The 20,820-nt window shown below is 39.4% G+C and overlaps 1 protein-coding gene across 6 annotated transcripts in view; it reads left to right on the top strand.

The window, feature by feature from the left end:
• The window catches only part of ANKRD11 (ankyrin repeat domain 11), a 190,358-nt gene that overhangs the window by 41,911 nt on the left and 127,627 nt on the right, over positions 1-20,820 (top strand). The window contains exon 1 of one of the 6 annotated variants that reach the window (XM_016129419.2): positions 1,739-8,130. The exons of 4 other annotated variants lie outside the window; for them this stretch is intronic. The gene's annotated coding sequence lies outside the window, so the exon portion shown is untranslated. Of the gene's footprint in view, positions 1-1,738; positions 8,131-16,056; positions 19,034-20,820 lie in introns of those variants that run through there. One more of the 6 variants, XM_016129418.2, reaches the window with a different exon arrangement.

Here is a 20,820-nt window from a genome sequence, read left to right as displayed (position 1 = left end):
TTGCTGTTCAAACTTACCATCAATTTAGTTATGTATATCATTGGCACTAAAAGTTTTAAGTGTAATTGATGTTAGAATGTCTTTTTAAAGATTATACTAAGATTCAACCTTGAAATAGTAAGTTCTTGTATGTGCAAAAAGGCAGCAGTAGCCATGAAGCACCTGATTCTTATTCATAGAACTTGATATAAACATGGTTGGCACTAGCCAAATGATGGCAGTTCTGTATTTTTTGCAGAGCATCATCTAAATGCCTTATGGAACCTGAGGAAGGATGATGCTGTTAACAAATGAACCTACTATACTTTATAACTGAAGCATGCCTATCATGCCTAGGACTGCTACTCTTCAGTATTCCTTGGAATAGATGAGAGAAGCAGAAGCTTATGTGACCAGCTCACACATGAATATCATGGAGGCATTGTAGCATTTGATTGACAGCTACCTCCTTGATGGAATCTCAAGATAGACAAAATGCAGTACGTGATGTCAGAAATGTCATAGAAGTGAGCAGAAGGCAGAGTGGTGGCCCAAGGAACAAGTGATTATCTCAGCCCAGGGGCATAATGTTCTGAGGAAAGGGACTCCTGACCTGGCTTCTATGAGATGAGTTAGGAGCTGACCAGATGGACAGAATGGCAGAGCCTAAGCATGCAAAAGAATCAAGGGCTGACCATGGAGAAGAGGGAAGTGTATGGGTGCGTGTTTCAGGATGTGGTGGGTGTTGGAGAGAGAGGATGAACACTGTAGGAGGGTGGTGGGTGCTCGACCAAGAGAGTGCTACAGGAGGTGGTGGGTACTGGAGAGAGGGTGGGGCCGTGACAAATCCATGGGCCACTGAGGATTATAGAGAGAACTGAGTTAATTACTGCAGAATTTTTGTAGTATATGTTGTTGGTATGTATTTGGATATTTTATGTGTGAAAATATAGAACTAAACTCATTTTGTAGTATAAGAGACAAAAAGCAAAACTTGACAGAGATGGTTGGTGACCCTCTCATGGTAGACAGGAAGGGATGGGATTCTTTGGGAGGATTGGATTTAGATAGGAAGAATGCCAGTCAGTCTTGGGAAGAGATTGGGTAAGCAGTTGTGGAAGCAGAAGGCCTGCATGCCACTTGTTTATAGGAGGAGGGAGAAAGTGGTACTTGGGATCAAGTATGGAGAATCCAGAGGGAACAGAGACATGAAAAGGGATCATGGGACTAGCTAGCATGAGGCTCTTATGGTTTGGATGCCCAGGCTTTGCAGATGCTACAGTCTGCACATTTCTGTGATGTTTGTGCAGCAGTTTCTAAGATCCCATAGTTGATGTTCAGAACTGCTCGTTCTGTGACATACAGGGAGAATCTCAAGGGAAGACCAGGGTGTATTTACTGGTAAGGGGCCACACTCTTCTAAATCATAGTACATGCTGTAGGGAGGTTCCACTGTCAGGAGAACCCAAGACTAGTCTCCATTTGATCTCCTATGTGGGAACAAGGCAGGGGCTGCCACCTGCTTTCCTTCATATCTCTTTCTCAATAGTCCATTCTTTGAATACATGTCTAACATGGATTTCTTACATCCTGTATGCATGCAGTTAGAGGCCTTTTTAAAATTGCTATAAAATTATGAGAGATGTTTTTTAAGAAAATGGTTTTAAGTAAACCTCTCTCAAAAACAAAACTTCATAGTCTCTTGTTCACTTGTTAAAGGGTGTACACTAGGCTTTTTTTTTTTTTTTTTTTTTACCTTTTTATTTTAAAAAAAGTCTTGGAAAAATACTTGTGTGTCTGATTTTAGTACAGAAGCTGTCAAGATGTCAGTGTAAGGCAGACAGTTGTCATGAGTGTTTGTAATATGAGTGTTCTCCTTGTTTGCCCACAGTTGGAATGGCCTGGCAGTTTGGAGGAGGTGAAGAGTATTCACTGGGGGCTCTGGCACTGGTTCCAGGAGGGGTGTTTTTGGTTAGGGTTTGAGGGTGGTAGTGGTGCCCATGAAAGTTTGGACACTGCTTCCAGGGGCAGACTTGGGCTCCATGGAGATGGTCTCTTAGTTTCCCTAAAACCCAGAGAGGCCGACTGGATGTGCTGAGTCAGTGCTGGGATTTGGACTGCAGCCTGGGTATCCTTTGGAATCCTTCTCTCCTGAATGCCTCCCTTAATGACACCACATGTCCTTAGTGTTTTCTGGTGTTAGGAAGAGGATTTGTGCTGACTACTATGTGGTTGGTACATATTCCCCACTTCTTGTCCATTTGGGTCATTGCATGTTCCCATGTTCTACCATAGAGGTGGTGCGCTCACTGCTGTTGTCCTGGGAGATGCTTACCTCAGGTCATGGGTTGTCTGAAAAGGAAACCACAGTGTAAATGTGTGTGTTGTAGACACTTCTGTAGGTCTGACTACAAATACACTTCTTTCTGTTGTGGGCAGTGACAATGAACCTGGCACTTACATGACTGGGGTTGCAGGGCACATCTGTGCCTCAGGCTCTTTATCTTCCAAAGGGAATGGGTATCAGACGATGGGTCTCCCATGTGGAGGTGCTGTGAGGATTCAGGGAGATACAATCAGTAAAGCACTTAACAAGAGCCTAGTACAGAGCTAGTGCAGTGTTTGTTTGTTAAATAAATAAAACAGCTCTGTTCCTCCCCTCTACAATGCTCGATTAACATCACATCCAAACAGCCTGTTTTCCTTTTACAAACAAGCCACACAAATAAGGTCTTAGCTTTCTGGGAGAGAATCAGCCGTTAATAGTTGCCTATACTGAGCTGAGCCTGCTGTGGAAAGATATGAGGGTTCAGTAAGTTTGTGTCTGAGCATGCCACACCCTGTCCTATCCCTTGGAGACCAATAGGAATAACCTCCGTGAGCTTCCCAGGGTGGGTTGATACATGTCACTTGAGTGTCAGTGGCTCAGGGTATGACAGGGCGGTGGTGCTGTTGTGTATGCCTCTGTCAACCTGGGGGTCATTGTCCTCTGAGCGTTATTTGCCTTTAGACACCCTGCAGTCCAGCCCCTAATGTACTTCCTGCAGTGACTGTAAGGTCACTTGGTCAGTGCTTCATAGTCGATTTCTATTTATTATGTTTCTAAAAGTAGCTCTGAAGTGGTTCATAATAGTTTCATATCCACCAGCCTTATTTTTCTTGCTTTTAGCATAAGAGGCAGTGGATCAAGTGTGGTAACTTGTTAGATCCTCTTGAGCTCTGTCTGTTCTAATCGGATTTCAGGTACAGTCCAGGGATTGCCAGGGGTCCTGGGGAAAGGATCTAGGCCTCAGTAGTTGGTAAAGCTGCTAATGCTGACAGCTGGCTCCATCATGTACCCTTGCTCCAAAAGTAGGCCATCTGGAGAAAGAGTGTTTTCATACTCAGTTCCTCTTCCCAGCAAAAGTGTTTCATGCAGAAGAAATTCCCGTGAGTAGCCAGCTGTTCAAAGTACTCTGGGCACGACAACTTTCCTTATCGATAAATTCTTTTGCTCTCTGTTTTTTGATGTGGAGGCTTTCAGTACAGTATGTTATTTATTCTGCTTGTAATTTAAAAACTGCATAGGAATATTTGTTTTGAGTCTTGTTACTATTTTATGCAGGAGCATAAAATTTATTTAACTATTTTCCTTGCTAAAACATTGAAATGAGTTATTACTGATTTCAGATTTAAACTTTTTGCCAACTTTTGACTCAACCTCAGTGCGTTTGAATGTTCTACTAAAACCTCAGTGATAAGTCTTGATCCTCAGAGTTTATTGCCTGACAGGGTATTTTGTCCTGGCACATTTCTCCTACACAGCGGTTACACATTTGCACAGGTTTTGTTCATACTGTCTTCTAAGGATAGATCTTTGTTCTCAAAGTGGGTTCATTCTACACTCATTTGGCTTTGGTCCATCTTTCCTCACATATGCAAAATTGCTTCCTAACTTATCTGAGTAATAGGTCATTGCCTTTGTCCCTACTCATTAATTCATCCTTTTTTTTTGTATCTTTATATGTAAAAAAGGATGTTTCTCACTCGTAAGTACAGTGTCCCTAATAAATTCATTTCTCTTGCTTGCAAAACCTGGTTGGAAGGGCTTAACAGGTGTGGTAGCCTCTGGGTGGGGAGGGTGTTGCTTGAAGAATTTTCCATGTATAGGAGGCTGGTAGGGTGGCTGGCATTTGTACCCATATGTGATGTTGACATTCACAATGCAGGGCGGTGCTGGAGAAGGATATTTGCATTGGGAATTGTGGCACTCTGTGTTTCTCACCTTCTCATGGACTGGGAGGGCACCTGATGCTCTGGAGGGCAGGTACCTGTTTTGTTTCTGCTGACTAAGAACAAGTCTAATTTTCAATACTTCACATTTGACAAATTTCCTGGCTAGAGGAAAAATTCATATTTTCCTAATAAAAGAGGTAGAGAGGCTGGATATTGTAGTGAAGTGCTCTTAGAAACAGTGGCAGAGGGCCAGCTGGAAGAAATGATGGTCATGCTGGAGGCTGGCCAGACTGGCTGGAGGCCAGCCAGGGTAGCGTGGGGGCTGTGATGAGGCTGAAGGCAGGAGTGAGAATGCAGACTTTTCTAGCTGCTGCTAGGGAGTTAACCTACGGGGGAACCTTTAGAGAGGGCACTGAAGGATGATGTCTTGCTTAGGAACCTGGAATCCACCAACATTGCTGGTGGATGGTGGGGAAGAAACAATTGAACCAACCCTTAACTGCCTTTGTAACACTTAGGCCTCCTCCTTGAGCCATTCAGACTTCTTTTGGAAGTGAATCTTAGATATGTATGTAAAACCATTCCTGAATGACAATCTAGCTAAGGTAAATTGTTGATTTGTTTTGGCCTTAAACCTAGAAGAATTGAGAGAGACAGAGATGGAGACTGAAAAATGTGTATGGACAGGTTGTTTCTAGAGAGAAGTTTAGAGAATTTTCTTTATTGAGGACCGATTTTGAGAATTTTAATTTTTTGTTAACAGACAGCTTTCTTAGTTTCCATAGCACTATCTAGAAAGGGACTACTCCATCACATCCAAAAACATGGTTTTTAATTATGCTTTAAAAAGTTATATGATAGTGTAGAATATTAAAATGAAGTCCTTAGTGAAAAGAATGTAGATATTACCTGGCATTTTGTCAAGGTACTACCACCGTCTATGAGTGTCCTACCTTGTGGAGATTAGAGGAGGCAGTCTGTGTTGGCTGTGCTCTTCCTCCCTCCCTACTCCTGTTACACTGGTCTGGCTTTTGTCCTTTCTGATTTCTGTACTCTGTGTTCGATGTACATACACACTAAGGAAATTTCAGACGTATCCAGCCCTTCATATATTGGTGAATTAATGCATATTACTTTTTTTTAAAAAGTGTTTTTCTTGGATCTTAGTTATAACATCTCGATTTTACTTCCAGTGCAAGAATTTTTAACTTCTGACTTTTAATTTGGAGCTTTTAAGCTAGAATAGATTGTTTTGAAATTTGCCAACAAATGCACTGTCAGTCTGAGATCTTGGATGATTTCAGGAAAGCTTTTTGCAAAAAGAATATGGGATGGCACCTTTCTGAGAGTGACCATAATTGGCTGGTGCTCGGGACCACTATGACAATACTAGGTTACATAGATAATACCAGGCTGCATGCACCGTCTATTTAGTTAGGCACAGTTTAGGTTTAATGTTTTAGAATCAGGTTTGTACACCTTTGAAATAATCGTTTTTGAAGAATTGACTTTTTAAAAAAGTTTTTTTTATTACTTTTTTTTAATTTACATTTATTACTGGGTGGCAGAACATATTCTGACATTGGATTTGCAAGATGTTAAAAAAAATATGTGTTGTAGAGCCTATTTTGAGAATTTCTTTAGCGTCTTCCGATTGAAAATCCATTTAAATATTTTAGGATTTCCCCCCAGAGAGTTTTAGCACATGCATAGTGTAGGAAACTTTTATTTTTTAAATGCTGTGCTCTAAACTCTTTTTGTTTCAACTCACATAGCTACACCAAGGTTCATACACCACACACCTTGCAACACAGTCACAAGTATGCCTATTATTGATATCAGATGGATTTGAACTCTCAGTCCCCTGGGGTGTGTATTTCCTCTTTCTGGTGCTTGTTGGATGGGTGGTAAGGCAGCTTCTGTAGCCCTTTGGAGGGTTTTGCCTAGATGGCTATTTGGATCAGACTTTTGTGGGCCAATAGTTTGTGTTTGATGTTGTCTGGTGGTTCTTTTTTTCCTAGTTATACTGTTCTGACTTTCAGTAGAACCATGGCAACATCGACATTTTATACTAATATATTTCTAAGATGTTATTATTTAATAGCACACTGAATGTTTTGGAGGAAGCTGTGTTGATGTGAATCATTCCATATTGTCTCTTTGAAGATCAGCGAGTAAAAAGAGGGAGAATGGTGTAGAAGAAAGAACACAAGACTGGAAGCCAGGGTAGTTTTATGTTTTATACCTTGGTACTAGCATGTTGTAATTTCCTCTGTGGATCTTACTCTTGTCAAACTCTGCATGAAAGTCAAGTCATAGATCACAGAGTTAAAATGGTGGACTGTGGCTCAGCTCCCAAACCAAGGGAAAACAGAATGCCATCTAATGTGGTAGTATGCCCAGAAGGCTGTGCATACAGTGGAGGTAGAGCCTTTTCCTTTTTTGGAGGCTGGCCATTTGGTCTAGACCCTAACTGAGCTCTGCTTGTTGTTAGAGTTTAGCTTATAACCAGGTCCATATGTGATAATTTGGAATGCAGACATTTTATAGAGTTCTAAGGTTTACAGAGATTTGTTTAGAACGCCTTTGGTGTTGTGTGTGAACTGTGTAGGTGAAGAATAGAACAGGATTTTCTTTGTTTACTATGTGATCATATTCACAATCCTGGTTACTAAGGCTCTTTCTTGTGTGTTTCAACCTCATCTTCAAATTGCATTGCATTTTAGATAGACTTTGTCACCCACATCCCTAAATCACTATTTTGCATGGAGAATGTTGTCACTTTTTTCCTTTGGTGCAGTTTTTAGCACTAAAAGGGTATATTTGATTTTATCTCCTTAGAAGTAAAAGCATTAACTTAGTGTTGCTGGCTTTAAACTTTTTATGTATTCATAGGTCATATATATTGGTGCTCATGACTCATACATAGTTATTTTTACCTAAATATTGTGCATCTTTCAAAAAACTTCTGTTTACTCCGAATAGTGGGATATATTGAACCTTTAGTGGTGAGTTGGAAAATAAGAATTTTATTATGATTGTGTGTATACTTACATTTTGAATAACATTTGTCATGCAGTCAGATATTTTGTTATAATATTTACTTTTGAGAGGAATGGAAAAATGCAGTTGTACATGATAATTGGAAATCAAATCATTTTTTTTTTTAAAGGAAGTGTGCCAGGTTCTCCAGGACAGTGTCTTCCAAACCGTGGGTCATGATCCATTATGTCTTATTTAAGAAATTTCCCCTTTACCAAGGACATAAAGATAGCTTCCTATGCCTCCTGAAAGTTTTGTACTTTTTGCCTTTAATGTGTCTCAAATGGATTTTCGTTTACTATGTGAGATAAGGAACCGGTTGTTCATCGTTTTCCATATAGATACCAGTTGTCTAGTAGACTTTTTTTTTTTTTTTCGTACTGACCTGCAGTGCTACTCGTCATGAATCAGGTCTCCTGGTATGCCTGCCTGCTTTCTGTCAGAGAGGTTGTATGTCTGTGCTATTGGTCATCTTGTGTGTCCTTGCAACACTGTTACCTGTCTTCATTACAGACAGTATTCAATTATGATGGTTTAGGATTTTTTGACCTTACGGTGGTGCAAAAGTGATATACATTCATTAGAAACCATACTTTGATTTTTGACCTGATTTCTTCTGTGGCTAGTGATATGCAGTATGATACTCTTGTGTGATGCTGGGCAGTGGGAGTGAGCCACAGTTCCCAGTCAGCCATGCAACCACGAGGGTAAATAATCAATACTCTTCAGTGTACTGTGTTGCCAGCATTTTTTGGATATAGTGTTTTGTGTTTTTGCATCCCATTGTGTATATAAAACGTCCCTCTATGTTTCTCACTTCTAGTGAGAAGAAAAAGAGGATGGCAATTACTCTTGAGATGGAACTCAAGACAGTTGTCCAACTGCAAGCTAAATGTAAGTGTTCTGAGCATGGTTAAGGTAGGTTAGGCTAAGCTATGGTGTTCGGTAGATTAGGTGTATTAAATGCATTTTCAACTTAAATGGACTTATTGGGATGTGGAAGATCTATATATGTTGCTTGTTGCTAGTGTCAAGGAATGCAGTTGAGTTCATTTTATATTTTGTATCCAGGAAGTTCTCTTTCTTCAGATAAGAAGACTAAAAATGATAGTGTGGGACACAGGCTGTTAGAACATACTCAAGGTCACTGTCAATACTGTGGCAGCACCAGAATTTTAACCATAGCTGTCTACTCCACAGCCTCTGGTCTTAGCTTGTATATACTGCCTCACAGTAATCTTCAGGAAAATCGAAGTGGCTTCTGCATATGAGGTGCATTGGATAGGTGAGTTGCAGGACAGGATACAAGCTGGGATTCACAGTGGCATCGGGATCAGTAGAGGGACACAGGAAGTGACGTAGACACCCTGAAAGTGTGGAGGTGTGGCCAAGATAGCATAGCCGTCCAAGAACAGAAAAGAGAGTTAGGGAGGCCTGGGTCTACTGCACTGAGTTTGGAAACCAGTTGGATACACCCAGATGGATAGCAAGAGTGGGACCTCATGAGAGATATCCAGACTTAAGGTACAGGATTTGGAGGCTTTTTTCTTAAAGGTGACAGTGGCAGATTGGGGAGTGAGAGACTAGGAGGGAGAAACAGGAAAGAGGAAGAGGTGGATGAGGAGAAAGGACCTGTGCTCAAAATGAAGGTAGGAGAAGAGGAGGAGTCAGCTTATTTGCCCTGCTGATTGTTAGAAACAGATGAAGTCAGGTGTAAAGGTAAGAAGCGTACCATTTTTTGGTGTATAATTGAAAGATTTTTGGGGCTGCTTTTTGCTTTTATTCTCTGCCATCAGATACATAAGTATCATTTTTTGACTCCCCTCCCCCCACCAATTTGTAACTAGACATTACTTTCTCTTAAAGACAAGAAGATTTATCCTGTGTCTTTAATGATGGGCTTCACTGTTTTTAAAATAGTAACATAAAATTTGAGTTGGGGGTAGATGTTATTTTTCCTTGCAATACTCTTTTCTTGCATGTCACTTTTTAGAAGAGTGGATACAAGTTGTGCTAAATTTATTAACTATGACTATCTTTGGTTTAAAATGAAACTACTTTTAGCTTCCCCACTCTCATCTTTTTAAAGATATTATATATATTGAATTCAGAATTTTATTAAATTAGGTTAAGCAAGTCAGTTCATCCAAGAATAAAACATAAGACTTTTTTTTTTTAAGTACCACTATTTAACTCTTATTTCAGGTTGTTTCAATTGATGGTAGGCTACGTTATGCTTCTGATTACTTAAGATCATTATAATTTATTGAAACAAATATATGTAGTCAGAGTTTTTTGGTTTGTGAATATCCTACACTTAGTTGTCAGCGTTGAAAAATTTTTAATTTTAATTCTGATAGAAGTCAACTTAAAGGAATACTCTGATGGTAAATCCAGAAAGGAGGGCTTTGGTTGTCCTGACGTTCATGTATTTTGATCTGAATTATTGTCCTCTCATCTACTTCAGTTTTACTCTTGCTGAATGACCACGATGCTTTCTTCTCTCATAACTGGATGCAGCAAGTGTCTGAAGTTCCTGTATAAATACTTGGTTTTGGAAAACAGTGTCTTTTCTATTTGAATTTCTCTTGTTGATGAGAGTAACATGCCAGGAAAGAAACTTGAATTTTCATGTTTACTCTACTTTTCAAAATGGAGAATATTTTTTCTGCCGGAGGGGGAAGGGTCTCCTGTCAGATTGGTGGTAAGGTCTGTGTGAATATGCAAATGTTTCTCTGCTTGGTAGCAAAACCTTTTGGCTAATGAACACATTTTAATAGTTCAACACTCTTGCTGCAACACAGGTGCCTTGGAAAGTTGAGATAATTTGGAGATGAAGAGCGTTGCTAGCATATGAATTAAATATAGAAATTGAAAGGAGGAAGACCTCTTATTCCTTGAACTGACAAATTGAAAGTGTGTTTGTATGTATGGGGTTGGTAGGTAGGTGTTGGGCTCTCGGCAGGCGTCATAAGTGAATCCCCATGCTGATGTGTACCCCTGCTGATTGACCAGCACCTCCACCCTGCAGCCCCTTAGCAAGAGGCATTTCAAGTCAATGTTTCTAATCTTGCATATTAGTGCAATCTTCAGGAAGGGGATATCTCCCAAACAACCAGGATCTTAGTAGTAGATAACACATCAAATGTTAGATCAGTAGACTTCAGAGTACCTTGATTTGAGTCCTAAGCTCACATGTGTGGTGTGTCTGTATGAGTCTGTTTTTGCTGGTCCACATCCCAGCCTTTAATAAACAAAGTATTGATCCTGTCCCTCATAACAGATTTTGGATTCAGGAGACAGCTGTTATGTACTGTATAGTGTCAGGGCTGTTGAATTAGGCTTTCTTTGTGCCGAGTAGCTGGATAGGCAGGAGCACCGTAAGTAGACCAGCAGCATGTGTCCTTAGTCATGTTAACACACAAGGCTGGGGTCACCTCTAAAGTGAGAGTAGCCTGCTGCAGGGAGAAGCAAAACATTTCTACAGTTCTCACCCCTAAATGCAGAGTCTGATGCATGTTTAGAAAGTGGGAATATGTGGGAGACAAGTCTTGGGTGATTCGAGTCTTTGAAATACAGTAGGCATAACTTCCCTACAGCTGCATTCATTCTTCAGGTTTGTTTTCAGCTTGGGCTGCTTGTTTATATCTAGTGGTGGGAACAGGCTGGGCAGTGGTAAGGGATCTTAAATTCCTGATGGATAATACACAGTGGAAGTGATGGGAGCTGTAAAATTCTGTGTTTGGAGGCCAAAGTGCTGTCTGTGTTTCTTCTTTCAGATACTGTAGTTAAAGAAAAGAAGCAGTGAAGGTTAACTAATCTTAAACATTCATGTAGCTATTTCCCACGTGCACTTTCACTGTTTTACGCAGTCCTTGCAGGCCCAGGGGAGAGCTACATTCCTCTTTCTCCCTCCAGCTTCCTGTCTCTGTTGCTCCCTCACTCTTCTTTACTGGAGATCTTTTAATTTGAGATCTTGCTCTTGCTTGAATTGGTACTAGTGAGCAATATTTCCTTTCTGTTTGGTTAAAAAAAATATTTTGAAAGCTTTGTCGGTGGTAGTAAGGTGGAGGAAAAAAGTAGATTGTAACTTGGCATACAGTTAAGTATTAAGTACTGCCAGGAATTTGTGACTTCGGAAGGGAGTAAATGGTCACTTTATTCATAGAAATGTATTAATTTGTAGATGAGACAGAATGAGAGGCTCTGAGGAACCAGTATGCTATGCCAAAAATCTTGAATTACCTGGGGAAGAGTAGCTGACCAGGCACGGCCACTTATCTGGGACTTGTAGTGAAACATTCTTGATGGAGAGGGCTTTTTACTTTGTGTATTCTTAATTTCTAATTAATTTTGTCTGTAAACTACATTTGAGGTGAATTTTCATCATATCAAAGAATGATTGTAAGCTGGATGGATCAAAAGGGCACAAATGCTCAGAGGTGAAAGGTGGAGGGCTTTATTGTGACAGTGCTTCTCTGTGAAGTGGCTTTGTTTCCGTGATTGCTAATATACTAGTTAGTTAGGTGTTCTCATGTTCTCTGAAGGTAAGGTTTTTCTCTACACTGTGTCTTGGCATATGCATGTGTACTATGTGACCGGGGTACAGTGTTGGGCTCTGAGACAAGGGGATCTTTTATGGACTGGGGAGACAGTTCAATGGTCATATTACAGCGTGAGTTGGGAGGGGTGCATGGAAAAGGTTTCATGAGAATGATGTATTATAAAATAATACCTGTGCATTCTAGAAAATTTGAAAAATATTGACAGTATTAAGGAAGAAAATCGGGACCGACTGTAATGTTGAAGGATGAAAAGGAGCTTGCCCAGGTGGACAGAGGGGAAGAGGGAGCCTCTTGTGAGTGAAATGTGATGTTTTCAAGAAATTGAAAGAATGAAATTGCTGAGGAGGCAGCATAGGACAGCATCATTCAAACCCTGTGTTCCCTCTAGCTTTCCATCAGGGGGTTTTGACATCGACAGGTTGTGATATCAACTTAGTGGGATGCACCCACAATAAAAACCAATCAACACCAGCAGCCAATCTAGAATATAATAGAAAATGTTGGGATGCATCCCATATAAGAAGGGCAGTTTTTGTTCTGTGAAGCTTTTTCTTAAGTTACACATTTGTATGTTTTTATGTGCTACATCCTGATGTAAAATGTTTCTCACTGTGGGTTGGAACTTTGAAAACTAATGGGTTCCTTGTTAACTCAGTGACTCCTATAGGTGAGAGTGAGGAGTAAACAGGTGATTCAGATGTGCTAAGTTCAGTTCTCAGCAGTGCTGGGAATGAGTTGGTGTATGTGGTTGGAGATGGAGCTAATTAAGTTGTATGATAACATAGCTGAAGAAATACTGAGACTCTGCTGAATTAGGGATTTGGGCAGTGGCATTGGGAGGAGAAAGTGATATTTAGAAGCTGGAATGACAGAACTTGTCAACTTGCTTTTCTTTGGGAGAGAGAAGGAGATAGCAGGTTTGTGACTGGGGGTATAGTCTAGACAGAGGTATCCTGAACTAGGGCAGAAAATACAGCAGTCATAATGGACTTGAGGGCCATGTGCTTGTGGGTGTGTGTCTAATATGGGTGGACTTTGTGAGTTCCATGGGGAGCTCTGAGTTAGAGACTGGAATTGAGGTTTATTTTAAGAGCATGGTTATTAAAGCCATAGAAGCAGATAAGATTACCCAGGGAGAGTGTGAAGGAAACCATACTTAAGGAGCAGGAGGAAGAGGAAAAGCTAGTCAGTGAAAGGAAGTGGAAACAAAGAGTGAGTTAGCAGGGGTGGTATGAGGTCAGCCTGGGGAAGAATAGGGGGCAGTTGGTAGAATGAATGCTGCTGAGAGGCTGAGTTATGTTCCTGGTTTAGATGGAGGAGGGTGAACTAAGCCTGCCCTGGATTTCTGAGGTATGAATTATCTTGTTGTAAGTGCCAGCATCATGCCAATATGTTGGATTGAGGAGGGCTTTTTCAATTTTAGACTTAAAACACTCTAGAGAAGCTGCGAATACAGGGGAGGTGGGTGGTGTGTATTATTACTGCTGTGAATACAGGCTCTAAAGCTTGAATTTGATCCTGACTTGGAGGTAAACAATTCAGCTTCTCAGAACCTAGTTTCTCATCAGAAACATGGAGATGTTCGTATTACCCTTAGGGTTTTGCGAGGATTAAATGAGACAGTGTATGGAGAACAGTTGAGGTGTGTAGTGGGGACCAGTGCCAGGACCCTTCCAGATGCTTGGATATGTCAGAGCTTATACAAACAGTAAATACATTATATATCAAGTCACACTCACTTTGGCCAGCTTGTTTTCACTTATTTTCTATACTTCACCTTTGCTACTTGAGTTTTGTAAACAATTCTTAATAAAAAGTCAGATTTTGAGTGGCAGCTTCCTGTTAAAAGTTAATGGGAGAACAGAGTTGGCTGTAAACTGTGTGTCAACATGGCTTTGTTAGGTGAAGGCTTTGCCGAAAGGCTTGGATAGAGCTTAGGTTGACTTCTCAGTGAGCTACTTCTCTTTCTCAGCCTGTGCACTTATTCCCAGTGATTACGGGGCACCATTCATGATGTGAGAGAAAGTAGAAGTGGACGAGTACAGTTAACACTAAAATACAGTATGATTTCCAAGTAGATATTTGAAAAAGATACCATACATAGAAACAAACTCCTTTTGTTTGTCTTAAGAAATCAGTTTAATTCGTTTTGGTGATGTTTCTTTCATTCCAGTGGCTGGGCATCAGTATGCATTAGTGAAATTAGAGAAGCAGTGCTTTAGGAGAGTAGACATATCCAGCAGGACTGGGATAGAGCCTGCAGTGTAGAACACCTGTTAATAAGTCATTCATTCAACAGACAGTTGTTAAACTTTGTCCCTATGACATGGAATCAACTCAGCTGCCATATACTAAAATGTCTGAACATCAGAGTTGAGAAATTACTTGCTTCAGCTCATTTCAGTTCTGTGATATCAAAAGTTGTATATCCTACCTGCTGTTTACAGCTTATTCATTGCATCTTAATTGTTAAACTGTATAAATTATTGCCGTTGGGTTCACATTCTAAAAGAAAAGAACGGTACACATTTAGGGAAAGTGATGTCTACAATCTTAAATTTTTAGAACTAAGAAGTTTTAGGGAATATCATCCTTTTTTAAAATTTTTAATTTATTAAAGATTAATAATCTGCCCCCCCATAAAATTTTATCACTCTTTTAGGAAAAAACCTGGAAGCATACAGGTAGTAGATATTTCAGCTGTGTCTTCTTTGTCTAAAAAGATTTTAGGAAAACTTTTATAATTCTGTAAGCTTCAGTATACAAGATGTGTAAAGGAAAGCATTTATGACAATTTTATGCAGATTTTAGGATCACTTGTCCAGTTTTGGAAAAAGCAGTTGGAATCATGTTGAATCTGTTTGTTTCTCTGGGAAGTATTGCTGGTTTAACAATATTGAGCCTTCCATTCATGAACACAGGATTTTTCCATTTATTTTTAGGTCTTCTGTAATTTTTTTCAGCATTGTTTTGTAGTTTTCAGTATGCAAGTCTTGCAACTCTTTTGTTAAAATTATTCCTAAATGTTTTATTCTTTTTGATGCTGTTGTAAATGGCATAGTTTTCTTAATTTCCTTTTCAGATTGTTCATTGCTAGTGTATAGAAATACAATCTTTTTTTTTTTTTTGTATATTGGTCTTATATTCTACATCCTTGCTGTGCTACATTATATATTGACTGTGTAATAGTTTTCTGTAAATTCTTTAGAGTTTTACATCCTTTTTGAGCTGGACAACCCGATTTAGTTAAAGCTTTAATTGTGTCCCACTGATGGTAGGTTTTAATTTCCTGTCTGTGTCCCTGTCCAGTCTGTGGTTGGTATATTACTGCTTTAGTCACTACAAGTCTTGCCTGTCAATATGAGTTTTCAAGGGGAGGGAATGTAGAGCACTTGCAAGGGATTTTGTAAGATGTGTAGAATTAGGACAGTATTTTCATGGAGCTGTATCTGATTCTGAGTTTCTCTTTAACAAAAGACAGGCTGGTATCCACTGTCCTGTTGTCTATCCTCCTTGGATTATTCATTTTGTAGAAATAAAACCAGGTGGGTGTTGTAAGAGCTTGCAAATAAGTGATTGTTTTGTAGGCACTTCACACTAATGAAATAAAATAGCTCAGCACTGATTGTTGTTATCTTGTGTATTTCCAGTGCCTATGAACCCACTCACAAAATGGTGAGGCCAGCAGTGTACTTCAGAGATGAACAGACCACAGCATATTCATGTTTTCTTTTAAGTTTTGCACTTATAGCATGATGCTGATTTGGAATTCTGTGACTTTGCTAAGAGCTGGAGATGTTGATAATCTGTTTCCTGACTTAGACTCTGGGAAAGCCGTTTTATGACTGTTAATCAGGATTTCAAGTGTGTGTGGTGTCTAAACAATTGTTCATTATTGTGGCTTATTATATTGAGGGTAAGTAAGGGAGTCAGGGAGCTTGTGAACTTAAGAGCTGTGGACTACCAGGTTGGAAGTCAGCTGTGGTTAATATTTGTAGGGTCAGAACACTGGGTGCGAGCCCAGTCTTTCGTTAAACAGGGTCCTGTTTTTACAGTCCGCTCTTAGTCACTTTCTCTAGTTTGAGTTCACATTTTATCCTCCTAATTTTCAGGAATTCCCAGTTTCTGATTTGTAGAGTTTCCCCTTTTAGTTTTTCTTTAGAGATATATATATATATATATATATATATATATATATATATATATATATATATATATATATAAAGAATTTTCCGTCATGCCCCTCCATTTGGTAGCATGACTATGAGATGGTTCACTTTGGACTGTTAAGGGACATAAAGAGAATTGCCTTGAAACATTAATCTTCTATTTCTTGCTTTGTCCTGTGGTGAAAAATAAAAAAGCATTTGAACTGAAGAAAGAAGCTATATGAAGAGCATTCGCTTCCCTTCCAGCTTCTTTCCCGCCTCATATCATTGCTAAAGTTTGCTTAATTACCTTTATTCACCTTGAGCCTTCTTGCTCAGGCAAAGAAAATGGTAACAAATAGCACTCATCCTAAACCAAAATACAAATACCAGCTCCAAAATAAAACAAAACCCTGCAACTTTGTTTCCCTGGAAGAAGGTCAAGGTCAGGATAATAGCCCTGACCAGAGATGACAGGTGGTGCCTCCTTCACTCCCACAGCAGAATGAGACTTGAGAATTGTAGGCTCTTGGCAATGTCGGGGGAGGAATGTTTGTGGTTCATGTGCAGGTAGATTTTAGTTTGTTTAACCTTTCTGTGACAGAACTTTAAAATATGACGAGGCCAGATCAGTGGTCTTCAAACAGTGTCCACTGAATTTCTTTAAGGTTACATTTTAAGAAGATTTTTAAAGCTATAATGAGAAAAGCATTCATAGTCATATTTTCCATTTCCAATTGAGAGAGAGAGCGAGAGTGAGAGAGCAAATGTGCCCCAAATGTGAAGACTCATTCCTGTAGAGAGAGATCGATCGATCGATTGATTGATTTTGAGTGTGGGCTCTAGGGCCAGCCAGCCTGGGCTTGAGTCCTGTCCCTAATAGTTAATTCAGGACCATGGCTAAGTTTCTCACCCTCTCAAGGCCTCAGATTTCTCAGCTGAAAAGTGGGGATAATAAAGATACCTACCACATGGGATTGTTGTGAGGATTAAATTAATATTAGGTCAAATATGAAATTACCAGTATTAGACCCTTTAAAAAATTTTAGATCATTGTAGACTCACATAGTTGTAATAAATAATAGCGAGCCTTTGTCTACTTTGCCCAGTTTCTTCCAATGGGAATATTTTGCAGACATTACAGCACATTACAACCAAGATATTGACATGGATACAGTCGACGAGTCATACTCAGATTGCTCCAATTTCACTCATGCTCTGTGTGTGTTTGTGTGAGTGCGAGCGTGCATGCAGTATTTTATCACATGTCCAGGTCTCCGTATCCACCATCACCATGAGGGCCTCTCCTGTTGCTTTTTATAACCTTACCCACCTCCCTTCTGCCTTATCTCCTCACACTTGTCCCTAACCCTGGCAACCACTAATCTGTCCTCCATTTCTAAAATTTTGTCATAGGGGGAAGTCATATAAGTGGAATCATGTAAACAGAAACTTTTAGGGTTAGCTTTGCTCACTCAGCTTGATCCCTTTGAGATCCATCCCAGTTGTTGCTGTATCAATACCTCCTTTCCTTTTTGTTGCCGAATGCTGTTCCATGGTGTGCATGGGCCACATTTTAACTGTCCACCTGTTGAAGGACAGCTGGGCTGATTCTAGACATCAATTTAGCATTTGGCAAATTGTGAATAAAACTGCTATGAACATTTTTGTGGAGGACATCGGACCATTTTCAGCCTACAAAAATGGCAGTCTCAAATAGCTCAGTCTGGTACTTGGAAGGCAGTAGGTGCTCTGCTGTGAGTGTTGGCATTGCTGCTGGATTTAGCTTTTCTGTGTGCAGACTTCGAGACACATATATTGCCCTCTCTGTGTATGTGTTTGAACTTACTGAAAAAGCATTTACTTATCAGGAAAGCCATAATTCTGCACTCGTTTCTTGAAACCCAGCCCTCTGCTTCTCTGTTCACAGTACTTCATGAAAGACGTACTGTCTCGTTTCTGTGGGAAGTAGGAAAGGAAAAAACAAATTGTCTCAGTCCTGCAGCTCTTTGGGTGTGACCAACATCCTGGTGTAGTTGTGCTGGTTTTGTCAACCAGCGTATGTGGCGTGTCTGCCCTGCACTGGGCTCCATGGTTAGTGGTTTGAATGTGAACGTACCCATTCAGCCTAGTTGCTGTGAATGAGAATTGTAATTCTACAGTTGTAATTGAGAAATTGGTTCTATGACTGTTTTGAGACCTGTATTGTGGGCTAAGGCCAGTGTAGTAAGACCAGGCTTTTGCTAATTCCTGGGCATGTAAAGAAGGCATTTGGAAAGGTGGTAAGGGGAGGGAGAGAAGGGATTTTAAAATCCAGAGTGAAAATTGCTAATCTGAAAGAATGGTGTGCAGACTAACTGAAGATACCATGTTTTTTAAAAATATTCGTTGGAATTGTATCAAGATAGGTGTAAAAAATTGCTCATCTTATGTTGATCAGAAACTATGATTAGTGGTTATAGGTCTTTGATTAATAAGAATGGAAGTGAATTAAATATATATAGTTATATAAGGACAATCTTTTAAAACTTGGGGTTTCATTAGAGGAGAAAAGTTTGACTTTCTGTGGTAAAAACAGTAATTTTTGACTCCCCCCCCCGAAATAATAATAGAATTTATGCAGGGTCCTGATAAGGTTATAATTCTATGCTAGAGACCGTGTGCATGCAGGCTTTTCATAGAGAGCCTGAGTAAAAGCAACACTGTCTCTTGTCATATAGCAGAAAGAAAAAGGAAGGCCAGCGTTCTGATGTAAATTTTATGCAGAAGCAAGATGAGGTTGAGTTAATGTGAATGCCATATTTCTTGGTAATTTTTTAAAAAGTTTTTTTCTCTATCCCAAATGTAGCACCCAGCTTCTTAAAGGAATTGATTAGTTATTGGAGTAGAAAGAAAAATTTAAAATTTTGCATTGCTCCAGAGATAACTAATGTTAAAGATATTTCCTAATTTTTCTCAAAATTTGTCATTTTTCTTATGCAAAGTATATACATCAAACTTCATCAGCGCTTGTGATGATCATTTTGTCTATATTGCCAGTCACATTGGTGGAAACATCTCCTCGTTGCTTTAGATGGATTCTTGGTGAGTTTCCATGTCCATGACGGCCTCACTCCCAGACACGATGGGTAGTTAGTTGTACCATCTATTGAATAGTTCCTCCTCCTCTCGCTGGTCACCTGCCAGCTGTATTAGACACTGACTGTTTTTATATCTCCATGTCTGTGTCTTACTCTGTCCCCACTAATCTATTTTTGGCTGGTAACTAATGTAGCTATAAGCTGGCAGTAAAAAGTGTAGCCTGGTATATTTATGTTTGAAAATGTAGCTTGATTTTAGTTATGTTTTTGGTGTGAACAGGTATGCTATGTGAAGCTTTTCTTTTTATAGCTTAGACTATTTCTTCAACATATAGTCTCCAGAAATGAGTTTACTTTGTCAAATGGTATAAATATTTTAGAGGCTCTTAACTTCTATTGTCTTCCAGAAATAATTGAGTCAATTACTAAAGTATTTTCCCTTAGAACAAAAAGAGCTTTAGGATTTAGAAGATGTGGATTCTGCGTCCAGCTTGCTTTTTAATCCCCGCATGACCTTATACAACTAAAAACTTAACCTAATCTGGGCTACAGTTTCCTTACTTGTAAACTAGCAGGTGGATTAGACACTGGTTCTCTACAGTGATGATTTTACTCTCAGGAGACTTGTGACAGTATTGGTGACATTGGTGATTGCTCCTTGTGTCTAGTGGGAGAGGCTGGGGTGCTGCTCAATGCCCTCCAGTGCCCAAGACAAAAGGGAATGAATGATGTGTCCAAAAATACCACTGGTGCTGAGTTTGGGAAACCTTGGATAAAAGGGGCCTCAAGTTTTCTTCAGAATTGTTAACAGTAGATACTATTTGCTGTAGTCCTGTTGTAGACAATCACCATACACTCTGTGTTCTGTTACTGTCTTTATAGGGACATTGAAAAGCTTAATGACATACTTGTTGCTTTTCTCTAAAACTGAGTTGTGACAGGAAGCTGCTTTTTCACATTTTTTTTTTTTTGATAGTCTTTGAGGTTAATGTCAGCTTTGAAAAATCCTATATAGGAATATAAGGATAGAAAAATCTTACTCCACGTTTGCAAAAACACACACACCTGTAAGCACAGGTCAGGAAACCAATGTGAGTGCAGAACCTGAGACATCTGCTTCATAAAAACACCATGTCCTGAGAACCTTCTTTCTTATTTCCTATCTGGGTGTGCTTCCCTACCTGATTCTGCATTTCCCTCACGGAAATGTTTGGAGATGGAAGAGAGCTTGATGTTTAGATGGGATTGTAAAAATGGGTGCGAATGTTTTCTTTCCCCCCATGCATCATAATCTGTTTTATTCTTAAAGATCTTAAAACTCTCCTGGGAGATTTTATAGTTTTATTTAGTCAGTTTTTTTTTCATGCTACTGCAGTATAATTTCTCCCTTTCTTAGTGGCAGTGTTATTGTGTTCATATGACAAGGTTACTTGATTTAATTTCTTGAGTATGGAAAGTTTGAGAGATTTCTAAATAAAATCTATATTTCATAGTTGTTTTGGCAGATTGTATATTTTGTCATTTGTTCTTTTTTTTGGATATTAGACTTTGGATTCACCTTCAAGTTGAACTTGCTACATCGTAATTGTAAAAATGTTTGATATTTGTAAAAATGTTCTTAGTTGTCTATGTACCCTTAAATTTCTAGTTGTGAATGATAGAAATAAATTATTTCAGTTAATTACACAAAATGGAAGTGTGACCAGTTGTGTAATTTAGGGGCCAGGGATTATCCTGGCTTTCATGTGATATGGCCATTGCTTTGTTTTTCTTTCTACTCCCTGTCAGTGC

Source organism: Rousettus aegyptiacus, unplaced genomic scaffold (assembly GCF_014176215.1).
Source record: "Rousettus aegyptiacus isolate mRouAeg1 unplaced genomic scaffold, mRouAeg1.p scaffold_m13_p_14, whole genome shotgun sequence".
Taxonomy (NCBI): Eukaryota; Metazoa; Chordata; class Mammalia; order Chiroptera; family Pteropodidae; genus Rousettus; species Rousettus aegyptiacus.
Note: the sequence above shows the minus strand (reverse complement) of the source record. Positions and strands in the feature narration are given on the sequence as shown.